A 17,490-nucleotide genomic window follows, 5' to 3' on the forward strand; every position below is an offset into this window, starting at 1 on the left:
ATTATATTTAAATATTAGACTTAGAGAAAATAATATATGGGTACAGTCGAGGAAAGTAATGAAAGTAACATAACAAGCTGAAAATGTCATTTTGGACCACTTTTATTGCCTTACTATTCTAATAGCCTACCTATGCATTAACTCAATGGTGGCTTTCAACTCTCATTCTCATCACTTTGTGGATGAGAAAACTGAGGTCTTGCAGCCCTGAGCTAATGTGAAGTACATCATTCAAGAACACCCAGTTGAAAGTGGCCTGCTGAGATTTGGTGCAGAAAGTTTGGCCCCGGGCTTTCCCTGGGACCTTTATATAATAGTACCTTCCTAATTGGTAGCACTTACTTGCTATGTAGGCATAACCCTATTGCTCCTCTATAGGTCAACCTTCTCTTTTTGCTTTTTTATTTCACCTGTCCTTTTTATTGCTGATGTCATGCAGGCCAGGGTCACAACACAGATGGTTGTGGTACTCACTAGAAGTTGTACACTTTGTTGTGATGTGGCAATCACAGAAGACTGTATCAGCTTCATGCTGACCACTGAACAACCATCCCTGGGCTCCTGACACTTTCAATTATTTTGTTTCCTTTTTTTTATGTTCTGGAGCTACACCTGGCAGCACTCAGGGGTTACACCTGGTTTTGCACTCAGGAATTACTTTGACAGGCTCAGGGAACCAGATTGGGTGGCAGGAGATGAACTTGGGGTGGCCATATGCAAGGCAAACACCCTACCCACTGTACTATCATTCCAGCACTATCCTAACACTTTTAGTTCTTAATACTCTCAGCAAACCTAGATTAATCATCTATTTTTTTAATGACCAATTGAGTTTGATTTTTGGATAAACAAAAAAATGCATTTATTACAAGTGTGTTTCATGCTACATGTCTACCAACAATATTCATTCTTTATCTAAAATGAAATTTTAAAATCTAACTGGGCATCCCATATTATTTCTTGTAGATCTACCCTTAAATGAAATGAGAGACACTCCAGTTTGTGGAATTTACTGAGTTTACCTCAGAAAAAATTCACATTCTTACCACTGCTGTGATTTGCGTACCATTCGGTGGGGTTGGGGTGCATATAGCCTCACCAATAAGAAAGCCTACTAAGCTGTGCTTATCCCTGGCTCTGTGCACAGGGTCACTCCTGGCTATACTTGGGATACATGCTGGAAATAAAATCTGCATCAGATGCCCATAAAGCAAGTGCCTTATCCTCTTACTGTCTTTCTGGTTGTTCAGGTCATCTTGACATTTGTTTCCAATTATTCTTTTAGCAAAAATAAATCCATAAAGTACATATATTAGCAAAATAACAATTTTATATGTAGCTATAAACTCTAAAAAATGGTGCCTCTGTTCATAAAAGTTATCTAATGTGAACCTTATGATAATATGGAGCACTGTCCTGTAGCACTGTCTTCCCATTGTTCATTGATTTGCTTGAGTGGGCACCAGTAACTTCTCTATTGTGAGACCTGTTGTTGTTACTGTTTTTAGCATATCCAATACGTCACGGGTAGCTTGCCAGGCTTTACTGTGCGGGCGCAATACTCTTGGTAGCTTGCCGGGCTCTCTGAGAGGGGCGGAGGAATCGAACCCAGGTTGACCCTGGTCGGTCGCGTGCAAGGCAAACTCCCTACCCGCTGTCATACATTAATAGTGCAAAAATTGGGTCTCACAGTCATTAAAGAATTTTTCCAAGGATATGCAACCCAAACTAAGTAGAGCATCACCTTCTGGTTTTAGCAGATAGGAAAGCCATGACATTAACCTCATTCTATCGTGGTGGAAGCAGGAGGGAGAGAGGCCCTCACCCTCCTTTCTATAAAAAATACAACACATCTGAAACTTTTAGGTTTCAGCAATAGCAAAAGAAAGCAGAGAAAGATCTTCGGTGCCACTATGAAGCTTAGCAGTGGAATCATCACACTAATGTGCTTCTTTCCATTTGCCCAGGTAATATTTCCATAGAACTACAGGACTCAGTGATATGTCGGTAAACTTTCCACCTATTGAAAAGTTTCCGTGTTTTCTATATCTTGATAAGAACTTTACTGTTCCAAAATATTGTGAAGGGGAAAAACTCGCACATAGTTTCTAGTGATTTTCAGCTAGAAGATTTCTGATGCAAGCTTGTACCCCAGTCTTAACTGCTATCACTCTCTATTCTTATCAAAAATGCAGAAAACATAGGCTGCCAAGCTCCTGGCCAATGCCTACTGAAGACATGCTGATTGTTCATGGGGAAATTAGTTAACCATGCCATTTTTCCTTTGAGGCTAGAAATGACAACAGGGTCCTTCACTGTACACATGACTTTGGGTCTTCCCTGCTGGCTGATGGTAGCTGACCTCAGGGTTTTACCCATAAGCTGTCTCTGTGTTCACCTCTTCCAGCAGAACACTTTTTTTCTGAGTGGATCCAGTGGGGTGAGATGGTGAATTCTTTGTGCTGTGTGATTAATGCACTTCACAAAATCTGTTTGGGAACTCCCAGAAACTGAATTCATCAGAGATGTAATGGTTCAGAGGCTGCAGCCCAATTGTCACTCATACAGAGAGAGGAGGTGCTGTGTGAAGAGCCCAGGGCTCTCTGCCACCATGCTGGTTAGGAACCCACCGTTTCCAGAGCTGTGATGGTCTATTGCTTCCTGCAGGAGGAAAGCTGCACTCCCCTCGGTGCCAGTGCCTGGGCCCACAAACGCCTCTTGGAAGGCTCAAGTTTCTGTCTCAAACAGCTTGCTCTCACAAGTGTAATGCCTGGTTTAGGCTGGGGAGTGCCCTTACATCATGGCACAGTACCAACTTAGGAGAGTACCAAGTCATTACCCTGGCCTCCCAGTTCATAAGCCAAGTCCAGTTGGTTCACCTCTGCGTGGGCCCTGTTCCCTCGACCTCCCCACCTCTAAGGATGGTTGTCTTCCTTCTGTTTCTGGAGCAGCAGGTTTCAGAGCTGTGTGGACAAGATATGGATAGTGGAAGTGCAAGAAGAGAACATTAATCCTGCTAGGAATTAGTGTGTGTATGTGTGTGTGTGTGTGTGTGTGTTAGGGCGGGGGGGGGAGAGAAACAGTCTCAAATACTCTCATTTATAGATAATGGAATATACCTTACAAATAGAACCTCCCCAAATTAAGTTTCTTTCAACACCCCCCCCATCCCAATCATTGTCAAATCCAGCCTAAACTCACTTTGTAGGAGTCAAAATACTTCCTGAGAGAAGCAGAATGCTAATCAAAGCCCAAAAGTAAATCAGGGAACTATATAATTCAGGAAGGTCCTGGAAGGTTCTGTCACTGGGAGAGGAAAGGAAAATGACTCCAGGTCTAGAGTAGACAGCTAGCGAGGAAGGTGGGGAGTTGGAAGAGAACCAGAAGCATGCACTGTTAGAAAGAGCCAGATTTTCTTTTTTTTTTTTCACAGCAGTATCATTGTATCACTGTCATCCCCTTATTGATTGATTTGCTCAAGCGGGCACCAGTAGCGTCTGCATTTGTCCTAGCCCTGAGATTTTAGCCGCCTCTTCTTACTCATCCTTCCCAATGGTGCCACATTGGAGCTCTTTCAGGGTCAGGGGAATAAGACACATCATTGTTACTGTTTTGGCATATCGAATACCACAGGAGCTTGCCAGGCTCTGCCATGTGGGCAGGATACTCTCGGTAGCTTGTCGGTTCTCCGAGAAGGAGAACTAGACTATAAGAGGTTGCACGGCTGCATATCTTCTGGGAGTTCTGTTTTATAGTCCCTTGATCTTGGCCGTTGATGGGATTTCATGGCACGGGGAAGTTTGTGGGTGTGACTGCCTAGCTACTGAAAAATGGGGGATCTGGGTGGAGGAGGCCCAGTCCTGATCTGAGCAGACTTGGAGATCTCAGCTCCGGGATCCACACATCTGGATTCCTCTGCCGGTTCCTTTGTGTGTGAGGCTCATCGGAGTGTGTGGAGAGTGGCCTTGAGCATGGCTGTAGCTGGGTTCTGGAGGTCTGTAGCTGCTGGGGCTCTGCTTGGGGTGGGGAGGGAAACTCAACCTGCCCCCCTCAGAGGTGCCCCGGTGAAGACAGTCTGGCGCACAGGCAGGAGACTCTGCCGTACTTGGTTTCACAGCAGTGCTTGGTTTATTTAGTAGTGCCTTAGTACAAGTTCTGGGAATTGCCTATGGTGTTCTTGATGCATAAAGCCTGGACGTTCTGTCAATTTTTCTTGAACAACGACTCCAGGAAATTGACAGCCAAGTGGGTGCTGCAGACAAGTTCATCTGCATCATTAGGGACTCTGAGCCAGAAAAGCATCAGACATAGTGGCCAGCTTCTTCACTAGCTTCTTAATCTTCTAATTTCTTCAGCGCCACAGTATCAACATAAGGGAGAGCCAAAGCCTTGGCCTCATCTCAGGGTTCCTGGTCCCCCAGGACACATGCAGAAAACTTGGAACAAGGGGGGAACTTGAGCCTGGTGGTGCCCAAGAAACACTATGGGTCATAGCTCTTCAGGCTGCTCTGCAACTCCATCTCCAGAATCTTGTAGCACTTGCGCTGGTTCCTCATGCAGGATTTCCCACACTATCTTGTAGAGGGTGTCCTGGGACACTTCTTTGCTCATGGTGCCTGCCACCACAGAAACTGGAAAAGAGAGAGCTGGATTTTCAACACTGCCATGGACCGTAGCTCAGAATTTAGACTTTGAACTATGAAGATTAAGTCTGAACTCAGCTCCAGCCACCTGTGTGCTCTTAACTTAAGCAAGCGACTTACTGCCTCTGAATCAGCATTCTTCAACCACACACAAGTCGGTCCAGTGGTGTAGACATGTTGAAAACCACCACTTTGCTGCCTTGGTTGTAACTTCTAGTCTCTGGACAGATCTGCAGAGCAGGTGCCAGGTTGCAGATGTAAGAAGGTTGGAGAATGTTCTAGACCTCAATGCTTCCCTCTGTAAAGGGGGCACATTAACAACACTTGACCCAGAGTATTGTCCTGCAATAGTGCTTCTATAAAGGTGACAGCTTCTATTAAACTGACAGCTTAATACGTGTCCGCTATTGTTGTTCTCTAAAAATATCCACATGCAGTTCGGAACTTTTGCTCTTGGTTTGGGGGCCACACTCAGGACTTGCTTCTGACTCTGTTTTCAGGAACACTCCTGGCAGAGCTCAGGGAGGTCACAATGGGGTCTGGGGATTGAACCCAGGTCAGCCGCATACAGGGCGAGCATCTTATCTACTGTACTATGCTCTGACCACCCCCCCCCCAACTTATGAACTTTTGAAAAAGATTAAACTTATACCACAAAACTAAGCATCAGAGAATTACCCACATGCTAACCCTCTAGTCTCACTGGGTGAAGCCTCTCTAAAAAATAATAAAGTCACATATACTGGGGCTGTAGTGATAATACCAGGACAGGTGTTTGACTTGCATACAAGTGACCTCAGTTTGACCCACTGAAATGCATATGGTCCCTTGAGTACCACCAAGAGTCACTCTTGAACACAGAGTCAGGAATTATCCCTGAGCACAGTCAGATGTGACCCAACTCCCCTCCTGTAAATGAACAAAATTATTCCATGATACTCTCTGTTAAATGATTTCAATCATACAAAACATGTATATATATATATATGATATACAAAAGGAAACTATAAACATAAAAAATTTGAAAGATATGGACCAAAATCTTATAGGGAACAGAATGATTTTTTCCTTTGTTTTATGCATTTCTTTATAATTTGGTATTTAACTTTACAATGAGCATTTATTATTTTTATGACAAAATAATAATAAAACAATGTGAGATACAGATAAATGAATTCTGACATTGAGCTTGGTGTGTAATGGGATAAGGGATTATACCCCCGTGAGGGGATGCTGTATAAAGGACAATGTTAACCATTGTGTTTTCTTGATAACAAAGCAGAAAGTCTCCGCCAAGGTATGCCTAAATGACAAGGAAAAAACTAAGATCACTTGAGAAAAAAACAAAAAATAAAAAGGATGATAGACATACTCAGTGACACAAAAACGGAATAAAATGGACAGAGTGAGCAGAAACAAAACACCTATAATGTTTCTCATGCCTAGAGTAGATGTGGTCCAACTTCCACCATTTTTAATGGACTAATATGTGTTTTTTGTCTTCTATGAAGATAAAATTTGTTTCTCTGTCTATGGCTGTATGCACTCTATAGTAGGGAAGTTGCAGCTCTGAAAAAATAGGAAGGTTATCTTAGAGGGAAATTTAGATCCTGTTTTCCAAAAAGGAGTTCCATGGTCACCTTTGACTGAAGTATTCTGAGTACTCAAAATTAATTGCAAAAAATATTATGCTTTTCGAGGTTCTTAATCTGTTGGTTAATTTATAAAGCTGGTTTTTAACTGAATACTGAATAAGGAATATATTGTGTTACTCTAGTTGCAATCAGTGTTAAAAATGTGTTTTCCACAAAAATTCGATGGGAAAAGATAACTTTATTTTTCTGAACATATTCCAAAGACGTTGTTGACAGGTATGAAGCATCTGAAAGCACTTCCATAGTATTTCAGCTTCTGCCAGATCAAGGAAATCTTGGGTGTAGTTCTTAAGAAACTGCATGGCTGGAGAAGGCACTTCTCTGGTGGTTCACCCACATGGTTACAAGATGGTGCTGGCAAGAGACTCTGCTCCTTGTCACAGTGTCTTTCTAATGGGGCTCCTTGTATATCCTCTGCCAAGGCAGCTGCATTAGCCAACATAAGTTACCAAAGAGATAATTCAGTAGCTGCGTATAATACCTTTTACTATAGCACAGCGGGTAGGGCGTTCGCCTTACAAGCGGCCAACATGGCCGACCCGAGTTCGATTCCTCCGCCCCTCTCGGAGAGCCCGGCAAGCTACCAAGAGTATTCGATATGCCAGGCACAGTAACAACAAAGTCTCCAATGGAGACGTTACTGGGCCCGCTCGAGCAAATCGACGATCAACGGGAGGGCCTTTATTTATTATTTTATTTTACTACTTAGCCTCAGAAGTCAGCTCTGATTCAATGTATAAATTACAAATATAAAGGAGTGAATTATTGAGGGCGGGGGTTATTTATAGGGGACATCTTGTAGTTTTCTAACATAGACACAAGATGGACAGTTTCTAGAGCCCATGTAGGACAGAGATTATATGCTTGATGGAGTTTATCAAAATCTAGATTGGGGATTGGAGGTTCAGGATAAATGAAATGCCTATTGTAGCACTGTGTTTGAGGCAGAGAATGAATGATATGACCTCTAAAGAATGTCTAGCTTTAGATCTAAGTTTGGAGTCATCCACTCCATGATTAAATAAATATCCATGACTTGATTGATTTTTAAAAAAACGAATTATTTATTGACTACTTATCATGTGACAGGCAAAGTACTCAGCCCTGTAGATATCACACCCCAATATGTCCAAATGATGGCATAAACACTGACCTTGTTCAGGGATTATAATATTTCATTCAAAAATCCTAAGATTCCATGGGCACTAAAATTAGCCAAAAAGTGCTGAGAGTGTGTATTAAACTGAAGAATGGTAAGTAGGAGATTCAAGAAGTGGGAATAGTAAGGGAGTTGTATGTGGAGGAATGGCCTATACAGAGGCTGTGAGATGACAGTATGATAGGGAACTCTGAATTCTGAATTGCCTAGCAGATCTTCAGGAAGTTACTGATAACTCTGGTTCACTTGGCTCAGTGCTTGACTACTGGGAGAATAGTCAGCATTGAATATCAAGTTATTTTGTTTATCAGTTCTGGATAAATACATGCAAGCTGTTTTCCAGGTCCCATAGATCTTGGGGCAAAGTTTTGAAACACATCTTGGAAGATAAAAATTTAGGTGTCATTGAAAGGGAAAATATTTGAATTAAAACAGAACATTTAATGAGAACTTTATTGCTAAAGTTCTGACTCCTTTCAGTGCCTGAAGTTAAACTCAATAGTTCAAATTATATTTTTAAGTGGGCACTTACATCTTATGACCATTGACATCATAGCCATTATTTTATGCGGACTAATAATTACAAGGAGCTACTCAGCTCTTAGTATGAATAATGGATTTTGTTCCTATTTTTATGCTCTGTAATAACCTCAGATACAAAAACCATAAGTGTACAAAAACAAAACTATGTAATGGCCCCTTTAAGATAAAACCAGCAGAGTTTAATTAGAAATTACTGACTGTTCCAGAAATGACATTCTGTGTTCTGCAGTAAGAAGGAGCGCATTTTTGTGCGTATGTTTTCTTTCCTCCCATTTGGTTACAACAATGACTCACCATTACCTGCAAAGCTAGACATGTAGATTCAATTTATGTGCCAGATACTAGTTGGCTGGGTTTAAAATGTGAAGGGTAAAAATGTTTAATATACAGATTTAATTAAACATGAAAGCTTCAAGGAGGAAATCTTACCCCTCAGTTCCCTCCGCCCCATTCCCCACTTTTAAAAATGTTTCTACTGATCTTCGTTCCAAATGTGCTACATTCATTAGGGAACTAATTTTTAATGATATAGGTAAAGCATCAATTTGAAAATAAGAAAATAAGAAAAACTGTGTAATGGTACAAATGAAGTTTTAAACATTTTTCAGTCTGGCCAGACCACATCTTTAAATAAAATTATTTAAGATTAGTTATGTAAGAGCTGTCTCTTATGCCCATCTACCCTTGGCCTGCGTGAGGCACTGTGAAGGTAAGAATGGAAACTTAAGCTCAGAGTTTTGCTAAGAGCATGATTACAGTCAATGTATTCCAGGCCCGAGTTACCTCCAAAGACAGTCCCTCTCCCTGTGTCCTTTTCCCCCAAACAAGGCTTCCTGGCCAAGAAACCTGACTCTTATTTTCATAATGCTTCAGGCATGCATAGCAAAAGGCAGCTCTTTCTGCCTCTATGGTTTAGAGAAGAACCTCCATCTGAACTGAAAAGTTAGAATTTCACCTCTTTGTCTTTGCGAAACTGAATAGTCAGAAAGAAAACATGAGAGTTAACTCACACACGCTGTCTTTTCAAAAATAAAGGAAATAGTACGTAATGAATATGGGCACATACTTTTAAAAGTATGCCTCTGTGAAGCTAATATAAAGGTTTATATATACTTCAGAACACCCACTGGGGGTTCGTTGGACATGCGTGGATTGTCTTGTAACTTACTCCAAGATCTCTTCAACGTCTGCATGTTTGACTCTAATTACCTTTATGGCCCAATTTTCTCAATTTTAATGATATGTTTAAATGTGACTACCATGACTAAGTGATAAAGGGAGGGAATGTTCTTGAATATTGCAGGTTGTGGGACAATGACAAGCTGACACCTTCGTAGAGCAAAACTTAGAGTGGGTAGCTAAGCCCCATATGGTGAAGAAAGATATTTTCTTTTGTAGGAACAATTTTGACTATAAGTAGGAGACTTCAACAAAAATAGTGCCTTAATGGGCGTATTCACCTATCAGACCACAGCTACTTAAAGTTCATATTCTTTATTCTTCGTATGCAACAATAATTTAATGGTGATAAGAAAGCAGAAATAATTCAATGGTGATACGAAGTCAGGTACTAAACTGGAAAGGTAGTCAGCAGGTCAGGCACTTTGCCTTACACCAACCAGGTTTGATCCTGATGCTGCATTTGCTCTTCCAGGCACCTCCAGGGGTGATCCATGAGCACTCAGACAGAAGTGAGCCCTGAATAGTTCCAGATATTGCCCCCAAAGACAAAACAAAAATCAGAATTATAATGGACAATGGTGTTCATTTTTAAATGGGCATTTACATCGGAATTCTGTGTATCTATTTCTTTTCTAGCACCCTCAAAAAACCTTTTTTGTCTTCAAAAGATTTTTCTGTTGAATTTTTCTAATTCCTGGAGCTTTAGGACAAATTTCATCTTATTTTTATTGATAGTTTGCGAAGTCTCCCCAGAAATGCTTAGGATCCTGGAGACACTCCTGGAGATATTTAATCTAGCAATTTTGTGCCTTATTGTGGTGACTCAGTCTGACTATGTTGGGGGTAACCTACGAGGGTTATATCTGTCAGTGCTGTTTGGTGGAGAGGGAAAATTCAGTGCCAGTGATCCTACACAGGGCCTAGAAAATGCAAAAATAACATGCTGGAGTTATCTCTCCAGCTCTTTTATTGGTATTTTTATAATTTTTCAAAGCCATTCCCACAGGAAAATAAAATAGGCATTCAGAAAGAAAGTGTGAATTTATCTTTTTGTTGACTCATCAACAAGACAGAATCCCTGGGATCAGGGAGGCAACTCAAATGACTTAACTGCCTGAGGTTCTGAGTTCAAATCCTGCACTGCACACCTCCTCCCTAGCACTGCTGGATGTGGCCTGGTAATCCTGGCTTGCACAGCACTGCACTGCTAGGCCAGAAGCAATCCCCAAACCCTTAGCAAAAAAAAAGGAAAAATTCCTTCTAATATTTCAGTCATCTCTTCTCTGACTTTTGGGTGTAATGGGAGTTGCAGAACAATGCAGTGCATCTATCTGTTGACATGACTAGCATATGACCAGCTGGGTCAATTATCCTTTCCCATCTGTGACTGCACTGAGAGATCACAATGTGATCAGCTTAAGACCAATCAGTTTGGTCCTGATGGCATGGGAGAGCCTGAAAGTGGTCATCGAAACTCCTCTTATTACCTGTAGAAGGTGATTTAAGGACACGGAGCGAGGGAGAGTAGAGATTTCGAGTCCTATTCCTGGCATTATTCACTCAGCCCTTCCTTTACACGCATGAAATAACTCATGATTTGTGACTCTCTTTTTACTCCTTTGTTGGCTCAGATTGGATTTCTGTCAGTTCCTAATTAGTAGTGGTTTTCATGGCATTGAGAATCACATTGAGAATCACCACGTGCAGGGGTCTATACTGAGTAGTCAATACATAACTCTGCATATAAATGTAAAGCGGGCAAATTAAATAACAACTTCAAAATATAAATGAAATTCAGAAATCACATAAGGGAACTCTAAATTGGATAACAATTATTATTAGTACTAACAGTGTTACTATGTCTTGTGTATTAACACTTCAGATCTTACCATGTGAAGTTGTTAAAAAAATATAAGCTAGTGCTAGCTAATGAGAATAGAGTTTGATTCACATATAGTTCTACATCTTCTGGAGGCTTTTTTAAACAGTGAAGGGACCAGAATAATAGTACTGTGGATAGGGGTAGAGCATTTGCTTTGCATGCAGCCAATCCAGAATTGATCCCCCATGTCACATAAAGTCCCCCGAGCACTGCTAGGAGTAATTTCTGAGCAGAGATCCAGGAATAACCCCTGAGTACTGCCAGGTATGGACCCCAAACAAACAGACAAACAAACAAAATGATAAAAAGAAACAAACAAAAAGATGAAAAGAAAAATAAAGTAATATTTTATTTCACCCTATATAAAAGTAAATTATCATACAATATAAAATTATTTATAAATAATTTTCCTTTTTGCTGTCTTCAAAATCAGTGTGTACTTTACATTTCCATTACAGATAAGTTTGGAATAGACAGTTTATATGCTCAGTTTATATCTTATATCTTATTATCTCATTCCTACTTTGGACAAACTTGCAGGCTATCGAATGTAGCCTGCCCACAGGGCAGAGTCTGGCAAACTCCCCGTGGCCTACCCAATATGCCCAATACCAGTAACAATGATGGGTCTCATTCTCCTAAAGAGCCTTGAATATAATCTCAGGGCTAGGATGAAGGAGACGTTACTGGGGCCTGCTCGAGGCAATCGACGAATAACAGGGTGATTTGTGTTTGTGATTTTGATATGCTCAGTAGCCATTTGTTGTCTGTACCTTCTGTTTTGGGCAGTATAGTAATTTTAATTTTAATTTTTTCATTTTCATTTTCATTTTTGTTCTCATAGGAGCTAATTATATGACCTTGGGATACCTATGTGACTTATGTGAGTCTCTGTTTTCTTATATGTAACACAGAGATGTTGCCAGCCATCAGAGGGCAAAGAAAGATTTAGAAATGATTGAGTTCATGAAATCCTTTCCAAACTGAACTGTATTCTGGAAGGGTGCATGGACCCCTCTCATATGGAAATACAAATTAGCTGGTCCGTTTCAGAAAGTGCTAGAAGATAGTATAAGAGTTATTGAAATAACCACACAGGGGCTGGAGAGAGGGGAACCCTTTCAGGAGGTTATTGGAGTGGGTCGGAATTCTCAAGAAGGTGATTGGTTACCTTCTTGAACAGCTCAACAATGCAACAACAACCCAACATACCCTGATGCAAGTTAAAACTCCAGATCTGGGGCTGGAATGATAGTACAGTGGGTAGGTCATTTGCCTTACATGCAGCCGACCAGGGTTTGATTCCCAGCATCCCACATGGTCCCCTTAGCACCGCCAGGACTACTTCCTGAGTGCAAAGCCAGGAGTAACCCCCGAGCATCATCAGGTGTGATGCAAAAAAAAAACAAAAACAAAATCAGAAACCTCCAGATCCATATTTCAGGGATACACACATTATCTTCTCCCAAAGAAAACACATCAATAAGTATCACTGCCAACATTTCTGTATTATAATTTACAATACAGTCATTCTCTGAGTTTCAGTGTGACAAAATACTGGCAAACAGTGTCCTGCATACCTTTTTCAGGATGTCCTTGTATCTGTTCCACTCTTCTTGAAACAGAATTAAAGAGAGAAAAAATTATAGCAGAAGGAGGTAAAGGCCTCTGTGTATAAAAAAAAAAGCAAGGTAATTTCAGGCCACTCAGTTTGGAAATAGGCTGGTACAAGTGCCATAGGGCAACCCCGATCTTCTCAATAAGCGTGGGGTATCAGGACAGCCCTGAGCTTGTGAGGCCCTGCAGAGACACACTCTCGGGGCGGTGTCCCTCTTGGTGTTGTTGCTGCCAAGTGCCAAATTGTCCTGGTTCAGGGCTGGGCCCGCTGCTGGCTGTTTTGTCTTTTATTCCCTCTGCTGTTTCTCTTTGAAAGCAAATTGCATCCCTAGGCTATTTATGACAAGTCTCCAGCAGCTGGCCTGGCAACCACTGGAGTGTTTTCAGGTTTGCCATGCACAAGTTTGAGAAGGGTAACTGCTCCATCATACCCACAAGAAGTTCAGAAAAGGCCACGCCCTTGCTACATACCTTCTGTATATCAGCTCCTTTCATAGTCAAAATAACCCTAAGAAAAATGTTTTCCAGCAGAGAAAATGGAAGCTCAAGAAGGAAAGTCAGTTGCTCAAAGTGGCACAACTATTAAGTCAGTGACTTCAAACCTTTTGCATTTCCCTTTGTGTGAGCTGATGAGAAAAGTTTATGGCAGAGTGGAGAAATAAGGGACTGTGGTGGCAAACTGTTAATTTTTTTTTAATGTAGGGGTCCTGATATTTATTCAGCCACTGATTAATCTGACTGAAGCAGACATGAACTCCACATTACATTTTTTTAATATTTAAATTTATTTTCATAAAGTTGTTCACGGTAATTTTTTACTTTCAATATTTCAACACCAATCCCACCACCATTGTACTTCCCCATCTCCATTATTTCGAATTTTCCTACCACCACCCAATCCTGCCCCATAGGCAAGGGCTAAATAATTTATTTTGTGTTGCTTGTTATGAATAGTATGAGATGTCACACGTCCGTGAAAGCGGCCTCATGCTTCTGGAATTTCAAAATTTTTTAAACATTTGGGGTCCAGTGGTATCTCTGCAGTGCGCTCCTCTCTTCCGAGATTCATTTGTGAGTCTCTGAATCATGGTCATTAATGTGCTTAAGAGGTGCCCAGAAGCAGTTCTTGGGCACAACTGCCAGGGAACTGGAAGGGTGGGGAGATGGGGGGAGGTCACCCATCCCTGACTTCATGAAGCCTGGAGGTTTCTTTCACTAGTCCCGCATACCTGGGTTTTTCAGTGGATTTATTCTCATGCATAGGGGGCTCAGGATGATCCTAGAAAGGTCAGCCATGAGCCTGGCAGCGATTGGGTTCTCGAGGGTTGTGGCCGCTGGGGTTCATTTGGTGCAGGTGGAGGGACACACCTGCTTCCCCTGGTGCCCAGTGAAATCAGTCTGGTGTGAAGTGTGGAGACATCTCTGTGACAATCTGCTCTCTTCCAAGAGTTATTTGTGAGTCTCTGAGTTTGATCTCTTTTGAGATTTATTTATGGGCCTCTGAAGCAAGACCAATAAATGACCTTGTATGCTGAACTGGAAGTGGTTTGGGGTGTGACTCCCACATACCTAACTTTTGTCCATTTAATTTCTCGGGAAAGTTGGTCTCAAGTTGTATGGATCTGGCCAGAGGCACAGTGGCAATTTTGGGATGTCAGGCTGCTGATACACTTGGCCCGCACGTACAGGTTGACCTGCTAGGCACCACCGTACCCCCAAACTGCTAATATTTTGACGGAAGATGGGAGGAAGGGAAGGAAACCCATACAAGGGAAGAACTTGAACCCAGTGTCTGACTTTACACACCTAGATTGCCATGCATAGATTTTTCCAGTTTGTTCCTCAGTCTGTTCCAAAGACAACAGATAATGCTTAGAAAATATGCATGTTAAGTGCATAGAGAGTGCATTGGTAGGAACAAAATCCAGTGAAAGGGATGGACGAATTTGGATTGGCTCTGAAGAGCCAGATGTGGAATTCATTAATAGATGCTTTTAGGAGACTTTCTAGAAGTGCAGGGTTGCAGAATTGAGACAAAACTTGAGCAAAAAATAGAAAGTGAAAAGGATCACTTTATTCATCTTCTAAAGATCACACATCCCACCTAATGCAATAATTGGAGTTTCAGTTTAATAGCATTAAATTGAATCTGCATATTCTCCGACATCCCTCCCAACACACACACACACACACACACACACACACACACACACACACACACACAGAAACCTCACTACCCTGCCCATCTTACTCCACCCATCCTGGTGTACTCATATATTTTCCTTGTCAGATCCAATGCTTTCTTTTTCCTTATCTTCCTTCATTATCTGTGATTTTCCTGCCATATTTGAAGATTTAGATAGATGACGCCCCATTCACTCTCAACGGAACGACCATCTCCAAATGCAACAGCTATGTGTACCTAGGTTGAGAGGTCAACATGACAAATGACCTGGCACCTGAGCTGCGCAGGAGGAAGAGAGTGGCTTGGAACGCCTTCAAGAGCGTCGAAGAAATAGCTAAGAGGACGAAGAACCTCCGGCTCCAGGCACATCTCTTTGATTCCACTGTTCTTCCTGCATTAACATATGCCTCAGAGACCTGGGCCCTACGCAAACAAGATGAGAACGCCATTCAGGTCTCCCAAAGAAGAATAGAAAGAGCTATGCTTGGAATATCACGTTTCACTCAAATGAGAGAAAGAATCCGGAGTTCTGACATCCGTCGACGATCAAGGATCAGGGACGCTGTCTCATTTGCCAAGGTGTCGAAAATCAGATGGGCTGGTCACGTAATGAGATTTAAAGACGACCGCTGGACTAGAGCTGTTACCGACTGGATTCCACGTGATGTCAAGAGACCGCGTGGCCGCCCACCTACCAGATGGTCAGACTTCTTCATCAAGATCATGAACGATCGGTTTGAGGCTCTTCATGTTCCCAGAGCGAACAGATGCCATTGGGCTACACTAGCACGCGACAGGGACAAATGGAGACGTTACTGGCGCCCGCTCGAGCAAATCGACGACTAACGGGAAGTTAAGTGATTAAGTGATTTGAAGATGTTCATCACTCCCCCTTTTCAGTACTATGTGCAACGTTGCCTTCTGTGGCATCATACAACAGTTTTGATTCTATGTTGCAGAATAGCAAATTAATCTAAGTGACAGAAAAAATATATATATATATATATCTCATTACCTGGTTTGTGAGGGTCAGGAAGCATGCACAGCTTAGCTGATACTTCTCTTCAGGGGTCTCTCCTCACTATTATCAAGATGTCAGTCAGAACCATAATTGTAACCTGATTGGGATCTGCTCCCAGTTCACTCAGTGGTGTTGGCAGGAGAGAGGGAACTGTGGGAGGTTGAATGAAGGTTGTCTGTCATCGTTGACTGATTTCTAAAGACAATGCTAGATTCCTTATCCATGGGGAGTTTCATCCACACAAGCAAGTGGGAGCAAGTTGGAAGTCACAGTCTTTTGCAGTCTAATCTGATTGTGATATCACATTAGTTGTACTATACCTATCTAGCGACTGCCCCAAAAGCGTTCGTCCATCTCGGAGAGCCTGGCAAGCTACCTGGCAAGCTACCAAGAGTATCCGGCTCACATGGCAGAGCCTGTCAAACTACCTGTGGTGTACGCGATATGCCAAAAACAGTAACAGTGATGATACTCATTCCCCTGAGTCCCCAATACACCATCAGGCTATGGTAGCATGCTACAGGGACGAATGGAGACATTACTGGTGCCCGCTTGAACAAATCGATAAACAACGGGATGACAGTGATACAATAATACTCTATTTGAAGGAAATCACCAGATCTATTCCACACTCAAGAAAACAGGAATTCACAGATGTGTGAATTCTAAGAAAGGGTGAGAGTTGGTGTCTGTCTGAGAAACCTGCTGCTACAGAAAACATGTGAGACATCTCTGTTCAGTACCCTACGAAATACATTTCTACACCTGGTAAATGAGAGACATGTGTGACATTATGTTCTTCTGTTTCCTCATCGCTTGCATGTCCCTAAGACAATCAAACACTTATGACATGAAATATGAGAAAATATCCCTCTCTCATTCCATTCACATATCACCCTTACCCTGCACTGAGCACCAAGATCAGCAAGAAATCAGCAAGATCAGCAAGAGATCAGATTTGATCTCTCCATGTTCCTTCCTCTCAGCACTTTTCATTAGGCCCCCGGAGTCCTTAACATGTCCCTTACATAAATCCGGAGAACTTGCATGTCAAATCCATGTTACCTTTCCGATCTCATTTCTCTTCACATTTCCACTTTCTTTTTTATATTTTATTTTATTTTCTCCTATATTACTATATTTTAGTTCTGTATTTTCAGTTCTTTGAATTTTTCACTATCTTTCCCTTCTTTTGGCTTCTGCCAAATATACTTTCTACCTCAAGTCTTCATACCCCAAACAAGGGAGTATCTGTCTAGAAACCCTATGAGAACTGTGATGATCCTCTTGGCTTGTTTCTCCATTCTGGAAATATCATACTCGGCAGAATATTCTGGCAGAAGCTTTCTTTTGCCCCCCAAATCATTCTTTAGACTTGATGTAGAGTATTTGATACAGGGATGTAGTCTTTCTTACGACATAAAAGAGGAAACATATTTCTTGGACACCGCATTTTCAGATGTGCAAAATGCATGAAGTGTTTATAACAAGTTTTAGTATCAAAGCTTTCAAAGTGTTCTAAAGGAATGAATGACTTAAGAATTCCAAATATAAAAAGACCATCAGGCTTTCAAATAACATTGCTAACATTTATTAATATCTT

At 41.6% G+C, this 17,490-nt stretch overlaps 1 pseudogene; it reads right to left on the minus strand.

The window, feature by feature from the left end:
* Positions 1-4,143: 4,143 nt before the first annotated feature.
* Positions 4,144-4,611, minus strand: LOC130037232 (60S ribosomal protein L10a-like; annotated as a pseudogene).
* Between the last annotated feature and the right edge of the window lie 12,879 nt (positions 4,612-17,490).

The sequence above is a fragment of the Sorex fumeus genome, unplaced genomic scaffold, assembly GCF_029834395.1.
Source record: "Sorex fumeus unplaced genomic scaffold, SorFum_2.1 ptg000072l, whole genome shotgun sequence".
Taxonomy (NCBI): Eukaryota; Metazoa; Chordata; class Mammalia; order Eulipotyphla; family Soricidae; genus Sorex; species Sorex fumeus.